This window comes from Mauremys reevesii, linkage group 11 (genome assembly GCF_016161935.1).
Source record: "Mauremys reevesii isolate NIE-2019 linkage group 11, ASM1616193v1, whole genome shotgun sequence".
Lineage (NCBI taxonomy): Eukaryota > Metazoa > Chordata > Testudines > Geoemydidae > Mauremys > Mauremys reevesii.
In genome coordinates this window covers 55,730,874-55,747,030 of record NC_052633.1, presented here as the reverse complement: position 1 = coordinate 55,747,030, position 16,157 = coordinate 55,730,874, and the positions used below count along the sequence as shown (strand labels likewise).

The window sequence follows — 16,157 nt, the reverse complement described above, 5'->3', positions numbered from 1 at the left end:
GCACAAGGGCAGGTAGCCTCTGAAGCTGGGGTAGCTTCCAGAGGATGTACAGTATAAGGAACTGTAGAGATTAAAAAGGAGAATAGGCAGTAGTGGAGACTAGGCAGTAGTAGCAGGAATATCATTTCCATGAGCTTCTGTCACCTTTAAGCATCACAGGTTCCCTTTTCCCTGGCTATTGACGGTGATGTTTAGGATGGCCATGCACAGATTCCGTTAACAGTTATAAAAGCATAATTGGGAAATAAATTGGTCCAACATAGCTAAGCGGTCAAATTCTTTCCATGAGAATTTGGGGGATTCTATTGTACTGGCATTATACCCAAAACACCAATGGTTTTCATAAAATTTGCATTAAAAGTGGCTGATTCTGTTTCTTGGATTTACATAAAATCTGATTTCTGTGAAACTCTTATTCTGTTAGTCACATCTGCAATTTTGGTAGTACATCAGAAAGCAAGTTTATTACATGAAGCTAGACAACAAATACAAATGAAATATAATTTAAATTATACAGAATTTTGTAATGACTTAATGATTAATTAAAAAAATTCAAATCACATTTATTTTTCATGTAAAATATTTTTAAATTAATGACTTTGAAATTAATTGGCAAAAAACCCTTCCCCCACTCCCTACCCCATCTCCAGCATCTGCTTTCCTCCAGCCTAAACATTTGGATAAAGACAACTTTCACAGCACATCGGCATAGTTACAAATCAATGTGACTGGTGCATACAAATATTGCTGTACTTACATAAAAAGTACTGTATACTACTATTATGGATGTACAAATTTATAGTTTGATGCCCAGCTCCCATTGAAAGTTAGTGGAACTAGGCATCCAATTCTCTGAGATGCTTTTAAAAATCTCACCCTTAATTTCTAGACAAACCAGATTGCATCCTACTGATAACGTTGATCAAACATTTAAGGGAAAATTATACTAGTCACCTAATTTGCTGATGTAAGATTGAACCAGGAGAAGAACAACAGGGCAGCAGAATAGCTGCTCCGTCTACCATTATATTCTGTTGGCCAAAGAAAGAGACTGATGAAGTAGACTATGTAGTCTATCAAATGAAGTAATTTGATATTAGTATAAGATACAAGATTTGGAACCAAATATAAAGCTATTGTTTCAACACTAGATCTAAGGCTAATATTGCTTCAGCCAAAAATTAGACTGTATGATAGGGTGGAATCAAAAAGGACAAAGTCTAAAGCTAAAATAAACTGAGGCATCTAAAAAGTCACTGGGATGTACAAAGCCTGGGTTAGGCACCTAGGCTCCTTATATAATGAATGGAGAAAGACAGTACCTCCAAATGGGATTTACAAAACAAAAGACAACAAGCTAGGCAGTTCTTCTCCTAGAGATAAGAACCTAAATCTAGGCTGGAAAGAGGCACCTCCCTGTTGGGGATTTTCAGCTGGAAATATTGTCTTGGCATTAGCACCTACCCCATTTTTAGCAAGAAGCCAGGAAGGGGGATCACCTCTTCCATAATGTTTAGTATAGTGGAATATGGGACCTAAAAGTTATGAGGGAGGTGGTCCTCCTCCTTGCTAAAATGGCATAGACCCCCTAACCCCAAAAGAGGGTCTGCAGCTGAGAAACCCAAACAGAGGGACGTGCCTGCCTGCATCCTGGATGTAGGTACTTATTTCTGTAAGAGGGGAAGGGCATGGCACATACCCTTGGTGTGGTATTTCCCATGCGGTAACATAGACAAGGAACCACATAGCATGGTGGCTCTTGTGAATGCCATTCATTCTGAGGCACCTAACTCTTTCCATTCTTTGTAGAGGGAGCCTAAGCACCAAAATCAGGCGTTGTGAATCCCAATGATTTTCTAAGCACCTAATAATTAGGTGTGGCAATGCTCAGCATCACCATACCTAAGTGCCTATGTCACTTTTTAATAATGAGATTTAGGTCCCTAAAGCAGTTAAGCATTGCAAAACTGAGCAAAACAATGCCAAAATACCTTTAAGATCTGGGCTAAGTGACTTGCTCAAGGTCACACAGACAGTCTGTGGTGAAGCAGGGACTTGAACCCATGTGTTCCAAATCCTTGGCTAGTGGCCTACCCATTGGGGTGAACAGATATTGTGCTTGTCTGATAAAATATGCTTAAAGTTAAGTGTGTGCTAAAGGACTTTCCTGCACTGGGGCGTAAAACAGATAAATCTAAAGCTAAGAAAAAATTAGGAGCATTTCTAGCAGCAAAAAGACATATCCTACAAAATCAGTCTAAGCATTTATCTTGCCAAATCAAATTAGTATAATGATTTGAGTGAACTAGCAAGTTTAGAAAGCATAACCTATCAGTGTAATGAGAAATTGGATGGGTTTCAAGATATCTGGTCAGCTTTCCTGATGATTTATGATTGTCAAAAGCCTAATAACAGAAAAAAATTGAGTCTTTGTGACTTGCTATTCATATTTACTATTTCCTATCATGCATCCTGAAAAAACTCATACAAGCATTTCTGGTAGAAATATTAAAATCTTGGGCCAAATTCAGATATAAGATTATGTTGCTATAATTTATATTTACTCCTAAAGTCTTTTTTGTGTAAGTAACACTCAATTATAGTCAACATAATAATATATACATTACACTCCCTTACATTTCACATTGAATTTGGGAGAGTGATTTTGTTTTTCATTCTTTTAATGCGCATAAATTTTGAAATTTCAATTGTTCTCCATTGCTTCAGTTTTGTACGCTAAGACATTTGTCAGAACAATATCAGTATAAACAATATAAAATTAAAGTATTAAAAAGAGATACATCATTAAAAGTATCATAGATACAGTAAGAGATGCCATTAATCCCAAACCCAAGTATAATTTGAAAAGCTTTATTTAACCCAGCCACAAAAAAAATAATCTTTGTACCATTAAAGCGGGAGATAACTATAAATATAGGATATTTATTATCTTAATTGTTGAACATATTTAGAAACATAATAAAAGAATGCTCAGGTTTGATGCTTACATTCTCTTGCCCACAAAACTTCCATTACTTCAAGAGGAATTTTATGCAGAACTATTTTAGAAGTAGTTATAGAGAATATCATATTTTATTTTGCAAAGCCATTAACATGAATAACTATGCTAAGCAAAATATAACTACCTTGAAATAAAACAAGATTTGCACATTTTCCCTCTAAACGCATACTATTTATTTAACCTAACATGTCGTATTTTGTGCATTATAATGTCGGGACCCAACCATTAAATCTGATTATCTGTCTCTGAACCAGAAAAAGGAAAGATCACAGATATAATGTGTTTACTTTTCAAACAGGTTTTGGAAAAGTGTTTTGGCTGCAATAATTTTCACCTGCTTCAAACTTTCACTGTTAATACACAGTCCAGAGCAGCACAGAAATAATTCACTTGCTCTCTAAGGAGATTGGAAAAGATCCACAGAAGAATTTTGGAATCAGGGACCATCAAATTAATTGAAAATAAAGAGATAAGATATAGCACAAATAGTATTAGACATGGACAATGCTGAGAGAAGCTTTTGCTTTGCAAATGTTAATGACTTGAAAAAACAAAACTAGGGTTGGACCCGGGAACCATTTTATCTGTCGCCCTCTGTGAGTTTGAGGGTTTCAGATAAATGGTTCCAGTTTTGGCCCTTTTGTAAGTATTATTAACAACCTGATGCACTCTCCAGCACTTGCACTGTTACATGAGCCAAAGGACTCTTCTATGGCTTTACGGCAGTTGGCAGTATATCATCATGGCACACGGCACCACTGATCAAAATGTGTCAGCATTAAAGGTGTCATTCTACATTTTCCACACAAGGTTTAAGCTGATCCCTCCCTCCTCAGTAAATTGGACACTAAAGCCTCCAAGAAATCAAACTGAATAATCAAACACTTCATAAAAAATGCATCATAATACATCAGCGTATGTTATCAACTTAAAGGAAGTGTAAAAAATGCTCAGACAATAATGATTTTCATGGATGTAAACAACCTCATATTAATTCTTCTGAGATGTTTAAACCCTTTACTATATTGCTTTTTTCTTCAAACATTTTTGACAAACAATACTTTAAAAAAAGGATATTTGCAAGTTGATGAATGATTATGTATTTTCAGCTTATGAATATGCAGTGAAATTAGCTCATCTCAAAGCTATACATATGGTGCACATTTGTAAATATTTATTACAGTCTCATCGCTGTCACTAGTAGGTCACATCAAGCAGCAAGATTTCAAGTGCCATTTCCCCACACCCTCATACCATACTGGATAAGGAATAAGAAACAACCTTGAGAAGGGATGATGACAGCCAATGTATGAATATAGCAATCTACAGATGTTGTGTGCATAACCCAGTATCAGAAAAAGTATTTAATATTTTGATTTAATGTTAGTGGGTTTTATAAAAAGACAGCACCATACCCCTTTAGCAGCATAAAACTTCTATTTAATAGTCAATGAAAAATGAAACCATGACATTAGTCAGGTTGCAGCTCCGAAATATGATGTACCTTTCAAAATGCTACTTTTCAAAAGTGTATACAAAACTTCATATAATGTGTACTTTAGAGCTGGCCTTTGGGATATGTGAAACTCATGGCTTCAGAGCTCCCTGGATTCTAGGGACCTTCAATTATGAAATTTTAAAAAAGGAAGGCCAAAACATTTCAAACCGGAGAGCCTAACTTTAGGCATCTAAATAAGTGGTCTGATTTTCAGAAGTCCTGAGTGCTTACAACTCCTGTAGTCAATAAGAGACATGTGGGTTCCGTCCATCTTAAAATCAAGCCATTTATTTGGCTGCCCATGGTGATGTCTAAACTGCCATTAGATACCCATAGTTATCCTGTGCCAGCTGGCTCAGGCTCACCGGGCTTGGGCTAAAAGACTGTTTAATTGATGTAGAAGTTCAGGCTCATACTGCAACCTGAGCTCTTGGACCCTCCCACCTCACAGGATCCTAGAACCCAGGCTCTAGTCCAAGCTCAAATGTCTACACCACAATGAAACAGCCCCTTAGCCTGAGTTTTTAATTGCAGTGTAGACATGCCCTTAATGTGGATTTAGTTGCCTAAATGGGAAAAATTTAGGCTAAGGACCTTATGCTTGCTTCACAAAGAGGCTTAGACAGATAAATGCCACTTTAGGAGCCTAAGTTCAACATTTAGGCACCAACACAAAATTATGCCACCTAATCCCATAGATGACTAAATTTCTGCCACTAAAGTCCCCATGGCACCTCAGTTTCCACTAGTGTGCATGAGCAACTGCCAAAGCCCCAGTAGGATTCCTTGGCCTATCTCACCTGCAGGACCCAATCTGGTAGGCATGCTGAGAGCCTGTTTAACTTGCATAAAATAACAGACAGGGGTGACCAGATCTGGAATTATTGGTAATAGCTGTCATGTGTGTATCCAACAGCCTAGTGGTTAGGGTGTTCCCCTATAATGCAGGAGACCTGATTTTAAATCCCCAGTCTGCCTGCTTTGGTATAAAGACTTGAACTTGGGTCTCCTATCTCTAAGGTGAGTACCCTAACCACCGAGGTATTGGGTATTCTGTTTTAGGGTTTTCTTAATCTCTTCTGTTGAAGCTGCTTCACTTTATATAACTAAATATATATTCACTGGGCCAGCAAAGAGATTGACTGTGCAGCCTGGTGGTTAGGGCACTTAAGTAAGACATAAGAGCTAAAGGTCAAATCCCTCTTCCATTACAGGTAGAGTGAGGATTTCAAAACAGGTTTCCTATATGCTTGCTCAGTGCCCTAACCACTGAGCTATTGTAGGGCCCTTCCAAATTCATGGTCCATTCTGGTCAATTTCACAGTCAGAGGATTTTAAAAATCATAAATTTCATTATTTCTGCTATTTAAATCCAAAATTTCACAGTGTTGTAACTGTAGGGTCCTGACCCAATAAAGAGGTGTTTGTGGTGGGGGGGGTCGCAAGGTTATTGTAGGAAGGTTGCGGTACTGCTATCCTTACTTCTGTGCTGCTGCCATCAGAGCTGAGCAGCTGGAGAGCAGCGGCTGCAGGCCTTGAGCCCAGCTCTGAAGGCAGAGCCTCCACCAGAGCAGTGTAGAAGTAAGGATGGCCTTACTGCCACCCTTACTTCTCTCCTTCTGCCTGCAAGATGGGCCCTTGGTCAGCAGCCGCCACTCTCTGGCCACCCAGCTCTGAAGGCAGCAGCAGAGAAGTAAGGGTGGCTGATTCTGTGCACAAGATACTCACACACAAGGGCAGAATTAAGGTTGCATAAGCAACCATAAATCTGGCAATTCCTAACTTTCAAGTGATTGATTTTACAAACAAAATAATGTTCTAAAAACTTCTCCAAACATGCATTCATTAGTTTACTCCAAGAGACAAGAAATGACTAAAGCTAAATGTTTCTGACAAAAAGAAAATATGATGCTGGATTAATATTGTATAATAAATTATAATAGAATTAACAAATGTAATAGCCTGTACATAGTGTTTTACACCAGACATACCCTTAATTACACTGACATGTACAACCTTGTTATAACACAGGATTGGTCCTACTGTCATTACCCAAGCAAAATCCACAAAGATTCTTACCCTTAGTAAGGATCCAACTCTGCAAACACTTCTGTGCATGACCGTCAGTCATGTGTTGACTTTCATGCAAATTCTTTTGTGAGTAAAGTTGCTTGCATCCCAAAGCCTCTGCAGGATAGGGTCCTAAATGTGTCCAGTGGGATGAGTCATAAAATCACATCTATATTTTTCACATATGCACAATTGCATTTTTCCTTCTTTTAACTAATATTTTGTCCCTTTACATGCTAGTGGGAAAATCACACACAAATTGCAAAAAAATAGTATTGTGTGTTATTCAGGTAGATTTCTGATACACAAGTCTTTCAACTGCTATTAGCTGAACGGTGGTAAACTTTGCTTTTGAGCTAGGTACAATAATTTTACTAATAAAGAGAATACAAATGTCATACTCAGTTTCTAATGCATTATTTGTTAAACATAAATAGAATGTTCAGACATCTGCGAGCCAGCTTGTTATAGCAATAACACCAATGACAAGTTGGGAAAAAAAGGGTACACCATAAAAGTACTAATGATCCTCAAAAGTCCCCCTATATTTATTAATGTACCTTGTAATGAACCAGTAGGAAGACAATTTGTTCTTTCTTTCATGCAAATAGTTCTATTAATGGAGCAAAGAGAATAATGAAAATGTAAAAGGTACACTAAAACATTCTGATGAATATATGGGCTGAATTGGAGTTTCTAGGGCTAGAATACTGAAAGAAAATAGAACACTAATATGCTACATATTGCCATTGCTATGAAACAGCTCAACAGTACTTGTTGAAAATGTGACAAATTCAGTCCTGACAGATATAAGAGAGTGGTGGAGTACAGCCCTAGAATCGTGAAGGCCCTGTTCCCCATGAGCTGGAAGAAGAGGCTTCCCATTCTTGGAAGGCTGTTTCTCCTCCCTGTACAAAAAGAAACTAAGTTGATAGCTGTTTAGGGAAGGATTGGCAACTAGCAGCCAGTGCAGTAAGGTAATGCCCTGGAGTGGAGACTGCGAAAAGTATTTCTGTTTGTGTTATGAGTTTGAGGTTGGTTTTTATTTTGCTTTGCTTAAGAGAACTTCCTGGGCTTATCCTGAGGCCCACCATGTAAACAGTGAAAAATAAAACCAAAGTGAAGAGAAAAATCGCCTGGAGTCACACCGATTTACTCCAGTCCTTCCCCTTCATTCCCCCCCCACACACACACACTACCTCAGAGAGAAATGGTGTGGCTGAGGACATGAAAGAGGTAACCTGCCACAATAGTTTCAGATATTAAATAAAAGGCCCAAAGACAGTTCCAAGCCAAAAATATGTTTCCACTCTCATTATCTAGCCACAGGATGATTTAAGACTATAGAAACAAATAGATCGTTAGTAGAAGTGGGTTCAGCTCCATACACTCCACTGGATTTATACTGAAAACAGTGGTCAATTTGACCCAGTCTCTCTAAGTGCTGACATAGTTACAATTCCAGGATTCTGGTGTTCCACACTGAATGCTTTAAGGCTCTGATCCAGCAGAAATTTAAAGCATGTGCTTAACATTAAGCACCATTTACCTTAAGTACTTAATCATGTTGTAAATGTTACCATTGCGAATGCACACTTGTGAGAATTATGCTTATTTCAGAATGTATCCATGTATTTCATATAGAGATATAGGCCCTGATCCAGCACAGGACTTACATACATGCTTAATTTCAAGCACATTAACCTCAGTGTAACTACTCACATGCTTAAAGTTAGGCATGTGTTGAGTACCTTGCTGAATCAGAGCCTAAATGCCTGACTCAAAGCCTAGGCTCTTACTGACTTCAGAGAACTTTGGATCAGGCCCTATATGTATATGGACTCTCTTTCAAACGGATACAAATATTTTAAGGGCAACCACAGGTTTTCTGAACAACATTGTAGAATAATAATAATTATCCCTACTATAGAGAAAAACTGTAGAAATGTTACCATTTTTATTACATTTGATAGGTTTTTAGAGTAATTTCTATAGAATCCTGTTACATTTCTATAAAGCCTCATTGGTTTCATTTCTGTTAAAAGCTTTTGCACAAGGTGGTTTTCAATAGAAGAAAAGGAGTTCATGGATTGCCTGAGCAAGTGCTAAGCACTGAGGATTATTATTAGCCTTGTGCTTCAGATGTGTAAACTAACTGAGAAGATGCTGAGGCAATGTAGTTATCACTGCCAGGATTTATATCTTATGCTATGTAACTCTGAGTACTGACCTACAACTTTGTTAAATGCTAAAATCAATAAAGTAAAACCCACCCATCATAAATTATACCAAAATCATTAGCATGGCATACATTAACAGAACATTTCATCTGCAAAAAGTATTGCATCATATTATATCTGTACTTTTTGAGGGCATCTATCATGTTAGTGTGGATATTACATTACTGCAGTATAGTAGCATTGCAGTAGCAATCCAAATTTGATATTGTTCTTAAATTTATGGCCAAAATAGTCACAATTTTCTTAGTGTAAAACATAAAGTGCAATTCAATATTTATCTTCCTGACAAAAGAGCATTATAATTCTATTTGGTCAGCGGTCTTTATTTACAAAGACTAATAATAGAATTCTGCAAAAATGGTAGAGAATTCTAATAAAAAACCAACAACAAAAAAACCCCTCTGTCCGATGGTTACCTAATTATGAAAGTAATTCCACAATTGTTACAAATACTGGACCTTCTCCTTCAAGATTTGCTCACATAGGTAATCCTTACTCAAGCAAGTAGTCTCATTGAATTTGGATTATATTAGCTCAGAAAACAGTAGAACTATTTGAACCATTGGGGGGAGGGATAGCTCAGTGGTTTGAGCATTGGCCTGCTAAACCTAGGGTTGTGAGTTCAATCCTTGAGGAGGCCATTTAGGGATCTAGGGCAAAAATTGGTCCTGCTAGTGAAGGCAGGGGGCTGGACTCAATGACCTTTCAAGGTCTCTTCCAGTTCTAGGAGATTGGTATATCTCCAATTACCTTTACCAAAACAAAGTTTTCTCTTGTAAGGAATTCTTGCAAGATCAGGATCATTGTAAATGTTTCTGTTTTTTCTGTGGTATCGATGCTTATTAGACAGGCATTTCTACTTTGATATCACAACCATTTATGGGTATGATCCTGCTCCTAGTGATGTCATGGTGATATGGTTGATATAACCATTTGTGGATGTGATCCTGCTCCTAGTGATGTCAACAGCAAAACTTCCATTGATTTCAATGATGCTGGACTGGGCCCATTGTGAAAATTTTTTGCCAACATTTTCAAAAGCATCCATTAATTCCAAGTGCCTCAGCTTTTGGGTGCATAACTTAAAACCCTTTATTTCTGATTGTGAAAAGTGCTGAGCACCCATAACTCCAGTTAAAGTCAGTCAGAGCTGCATGTGGTTAGCACGACTGAAAATCAGATCCAAGGTGTCTCATACTGGGCACCCAAAAGTTGAGGCATACAGAATCAGTGAACACATTTGAAAATGTTGGCCTGAGTAACTAGTCAAAGTGTCTTTCACTTAATTATTTCAGTGTTCTGTTCAGTATTAAATGAAGACTCATTGATTGCTATCATAATTTATGCAGTCTTGAAAATCTTATGTAGTTAAGAAGTGGAATGGAGATTTGCCTGTAATGTTTTAAAAAATACAAGAAAAAGAATGATAAATATATTTCCCTTCAGTAAGTAAACTATCTAAGAGCCCAAAACATATATTCTGCTAGTCACTAAAAAATGTTGTATTATTTTCAGACTGACTCTTCAACGCTCAGCCAGGAAAGGAGGAGCAAGGAATTTAGTTAAAATATCTTGTGAAAGGAGAAAAAAATAAAAGGAGACTATAGCAGTTGCAAACTGACTTCATTTACCCCCCAAAAATGTATTTATTCTTTGATACATGTAGCCTCCTTCTTCCTTCAGATGAAGACACATTTTCTGTTTACTAGTTATGAAGGCCTCAGGGTGTAGAATGGACATAGATTTCAGAAATAATATAACACAGATGAATTCATGAACTGTATATAAGAAAGAATTCATACAGAGAATTCCTGCCTTGAAGGATGCATTATGTTATGTAGAAGATTATTTTAAAAGCATTATTTTCCATTGCTTTTTAGGGAATGACTGGAACTGGAGGAATATGGAACTATTCTTTGTGAGACTTAGGCCCACAGTGACAGCATTACTCTTTTAGAAAAAAAGGGATAATTGAATATATGCTATAACCAAACTGGAATAAAAGGTCAGAGTATGAATTAGTCTCCTCTTGGGAAACTTTATCATGTGTCCTTGGAGTTTTTAAGGACATTTCATCAATGTTTTAAAATGTATATTGCAAAACTTGGGCACAAACTTTTTATTTCCAGTTGCGTTTGCCTCCTTGATTTGTCCTCAAAGACACAACTGGAAATCCAGCCAGCCATTAGCATACAGAGGAACTCCAATAAATAACACATCTGCTGAATATGCTCCTTTAAAGTGTGTTAAATGTGATGAATAAACTGTACAGAAAAGGAAACCCTTAGAAATGAAGACAAAAATATCTCATAATGGTAATGATAAATTGTCTTAAATTTCTTTTGTGCTAATAAAATCCATCTCTTATATTTCAAACTGCTTATGTACATTATGGTTATTGAAATTACAAAAGAAGAAAAGATCTCGGTACTGGAATTATCTTCTATGTATGGAATTTGCTGTGAATATTAACTATAATACATAATTTATGGCTCATTAAAATGATTCTACTAGTTATATCCCTTAACAAAAGGATCAGTCTGGATTAACTGAATAATTGTATGATCAAGTTTAGAAAGGGCAATAGAATGCTTTGCTGATATTGTGCTTTTTAGTTATATCACCAATCTAAGAATCATAGAACCATAGGGTTAGAAGGGACTGTGAGGGTCATCTAGTCCAGGGGTTCCCAAACTTGGTTCACGGCTTGTTCAGGGTAAGCCCCTGGCGGGCTGCGAGATGCTTTGTTTACCTGAGCATCCGCAGGTACAGCTGTTCGCAGCTCCCAGTGGCTGCGGTTTGTGGTTCCCGGCCAATGGGAGCTGCCAGGCCACCATTTCAGTGAGAGCAGGACTAAGCCCTTAATCTCTAATTCTTTTCTTATTCTCTTTTCTTGAGCAACTCAAAAGATTCTAGTTTTAGTTGCTCAGAGGCACAGATGCTCAGCTGGTGATGCGCTGCACTGATTAACACCAATGGAGGATCTGGCCTTCTCACGCCCTTTGGTATTTTGTCTTAATAAATTAATGAGGATTGAACTTCTAGTCACTGAAAATGTTAAAATGTTTAAAGATGGTATCAAAGTGTATATTGCTGGCATTAAACAATTATTAAACATTCTTAGACACCAGCAGCTGAACAACATACGTAAGTGCTTTGCAGGTAACTATGTGCAGAGGTATTGGAAAAGCAATACAAATGTTGTCTACTATTATTAAGACTATTGATGATTACAAGATAACTTATATGTGATAGAGAAATTTGTGTAAAGACTCAGTCCAATTGTTATTCAGTACATTGACCAAGCATTACAAAAAAAATGTGCTAAAGCAAACGATATTGAACATCTGTCTCAAAAATGTTTAAATCAATAACAAAAGCAAAGTTTATTTGACTTGTAGTCACAATCTAATTCCATTCCCATATTTTCCACAGGCTAAGTATTTGCAATTAACCACTGATTAATGCCTTAACTAAAAAGAAATTAAGACATTCTTCAATTTTCTTCAAGAACCGAATGTACTATCCTATAACCACACATATTTTCTGAGGTCAACAAATAAAAGTTATAAAGCTATATCAAATGCATAATTAAAGACAGACTCTAACAGCAAATGGAGTATTGCTTTGATCCTTTCTTAAATTTCCTCATGTTTGGATTAAGGTTTTATTTCAAATTTGGAGTTTGGTAAATTCAAACAAAAACATTGAAAATGCCTTGGGCCAAATTCTGTTTTCCTTTACCCAGGAGTAAAACCAGAGTAACTCTATCCACTATCCAGGTAAATGAGGGCAAAATTTAGCTTTTCTTTTTCAGAAGTGTTTTCTCTTTTAATTGATGGCAGCCTTTCTATAAGAGCCCTCCTACTTTTTAATGAGGGCACTGGATTTGGCTTTTAAAAATATGTTTGTTTTACATGTATGATTTGTTGGTTATTTTTATATTATAATCAATCATACAGCAACCAAAGCATCTCAGCAAGACAAAGGTGTCTTTGATAATGTAATGGCCCAGAGCCTTTGAGCCAATCAGGCGGTGCTGTCACAGGGCACTTTAAGCAAAACTTTAAGCATGGTATGCCCATATCTCGGATACTGCGCGCAGATTTGGTCGCCCCATCTCAAAAAAGATATATTGGAATTGGAAAAGTTCAGAAAAGGGAACCAAAAATGATTAGGGTATGAGAAGAGATTAATAAGACTGGGACTTTTCTGTTTGGAAAAGAGACAGCCAAGTAGGCATATGATATAGATCTATAAAAGCATGACAGGCGTGGAAAAAGTAAATAAGGAAGTGTTATTTACTCCTTCTCATAATGTAAGAACTAGGGGGTCACCAAATGAAATTAATAGTCAGCAGGTTTAAAACAAACAAAAGGCAGTATTTTTTCACACAACACACGGTCAACCTGTGGAACTTCTTGCCAGAGGATGTTGCAAAGGCCAAGACTATAACAGGGTTCAATAAAAAAATAGATAAATTCATGGAGGATAGGTCCATCAATGGCTATTAGCCAGGATGGGCAGGGATGGTGTCCCTAGCCTGTGTTTGCCAGAAGCTGGGAATAGGCGACAGGAGATGGATCACTTGATGATTAACTGTTCTGTTCATTCCCTCTGGGGCACCTGGCATTGGACACTATCAGATGACAGGATATTGGGCTAGATGGACCTTTGGTCTGACCCAGTATGGCCATTCTTATGTTCTTATATAAAATAGTCAGAGCAGGTCAAAGGATCTGTTCCTTTATCTTCACTGTTAGAATAGTATTATTACCATGAACCGGAAGACCAGAAAAGAAAGGAATAAATTGTTTCATCATGATTTAACCCAAAACTTAACTAGCTAAATAAGGGACTCATTCTGCCATCCTTACACATGCATGCAAATGTCCTTTGAAATCAGCAATAATATCTGAATAAGGACTCATTGTAATTGTTTTACTAAAGCTGGTTTAAACAAGGAATTTCTTCTGTTCTGTGGGAAATTCTGACATTTGGGGTGAGGAAGAATCGAAATTTCCCACAAAATGAAATTTCTGGAAAAAATATTTTGAGTGAATCAAAAATTTTCATTTACATAAAATTTAAAAAAAATCATTTTCATTTCACCTTTTTATTTTATTTATTTTAATATCTTTGTTTTAAAATTAGGGACTAATAATTATTTTTAAATTATAATATAAAATGATAATAAGTATTGATATTGTTACTGATTAGTATTCTAATTGGTAATTAGTATTGTATTAATTTCTTTGGTAATTGGTACTCTACTTGCTCATTTGTAATTTCTATTCTAATTGGTAATAGGTAAAGCTGGTTGAAAATTTTATGATGGAACAGGGGGTTTTTTTGTTGGCAAATCCTGTTTTGACAAAATCAAAATGTTCCACAAGAATGTGTCAGTTTCATTTACATTTATCAACTGGAAATTACCACCATCTAGTGACCAAACTTGTGAATTGGCTTGCAGAAAGATACTGCAGTAATTGGTTTTCCTTTTTCCTTCCCAGTCCCTTGTAAGGTTTTTCTGCCCCATTCTGATTCCATGTCATTCCACCCACCTTCCATTTCAGTGTAAGTCCCCCCTCCCATCTTTTCCCCTCCCTGCTCTGTATGAGCTTCTGTTTATCCCCCATATCCCAGTTTGAGATGTTCTACATATTATCAGTGTGACATGGGAGGAAGAACCAGTGAGAAGCCATGCTGTGGGTTCGGAAGACCCCTGAGAAGAGAAGAGGCAGCAGTACATTTCTAGATCAGAATATTCCCTTTTGCAGGAAATTCTGAGGTTCAATATTTTGTTCTGATGTGGAAAAAATAAAATCTCAAACACTCAGAATTTCTGTTGTTTGGTCATCTGCAGTAATTGCTAATTGGTACTGTAATGGATTGATAAAAAATTAAAGACAAATTTCAAAATGGAAAAGTAATCTTGAAATGAAAACTTGAAATATTCTGTTCCATTTGACCTTATTGCAATGTTTCATTTTAATATATTTCATATTTAATATTTTAAATGAAATTTCAATAAAATCAACACATTTCTGTAAAATGTTTCCATTCTGATGAGACACTTTCTAATGAAAAAACGTTTCTTCAGAATATGTTCAACCAGCTCTAATTTTTACTACACCCCAGAGATAAGCCAGTCTTCAGGATTTTAAATAAAGCCCCTGTGTGGGTGGCTTGCCTGGTCTATCAGCTACCCTTGAATGTGTTAGATATTTTCCAAATAAATTAATCACACAAATATGACTATTAGGGTTTAGATGAAATACATTCTGAGCAGCAGGGGCGGCTCTACAAATCACGCTGCCCCAAGCAGCGCGCGCGCGCGCGCGCCCCGCCCCCCAGTCCCGGCGGGTCCCTCTTCCCCCGGCGGCCGGCATGGAGGGGGGAGACGGACCTGCTGCGTCATGCCCGCGGAGCTCAAGCGCCGGAGCGAGCCGAAGACGACCGACCGCGCAGGCATGACTGCGCGGCACTGCTGCTGGTCGGCTCCGTGGGACCTGCGCCGCGCAGGCGGGAGCTCCACCGACCCAAATGCCGCCTTCCCCCCCAGCCGCCCCCCCCCAAGCGGCGCTGCTGGTGCCCGCCCGCCCCTGCTGAGCAGTATTCAGCACCACTCCCATTACGAGAAGTAGAAAAATAAACAGTTTCCTTAGTTCTAATATCTACCACAGATCTGGATTTTTTAAAAATTTTACTTATTGAGAGAAGAAAGAGGATGGACTGCTTATATTGTTCACTGTTGTCACTGTTTTTCTGTAATTACACTTCCGAACTGCTCTGATACAAGAATGTTCTTCATGAGACATTCTTAATACTGGACCAGAAGTCTGCAACCTCTGGCACGTGACTCCAGTTTGTTTACCTGCTGCATCCGCAGGTTTGGCCAATTGCAGCTGCCACTGACCGTGGTTCACCGCTCCAGACCAATGGGGGCCGCAGGAAGTGGCGCGGGCCGAGGGATGTGCTTGTATGCCAGAGGTTGCCGACCCCTGTACTGGACAGTAATAATATAAGAAAGGAGGTCAGGCCCATTCAATTTCTGTTAATTTCTTTGGGCCACAAAAGAACATAAGAACGGCCATACTGGGTCAGACCAAAGGTCCATCTAGCCCAGTATCCTGTCTACTAACAGTGGCCAATGCTAGGTGCCTCAGAGGGAATGAACAAAACAGGTAATCATCAAGTGATCCATCCCCTGTCTCCTATTCCCAGCTTCTGGCAAACAGGCTAGGGACACCATCCCTGCCCATCCTGGCTAATAGCCATTGATAGACCGATCCACCATGAACTTTAGTTCTTTATTGAACCCTGT

At 37.9% G+C, this 16,157-nt stretch overlaps 1 long non-coding RNA gene across 3 annotated transcripts in view; it reads right to left on the bottom strand.

Annotated features, from left to right (window-relative positions):
• Positions 1-16,157, bottom strand: part of LOC120374821 — an 85,875-nt gene that overhangs the window by 36,509 nt on the left and 33,209 nt on the right. The window lies entirely within an intron of this gene.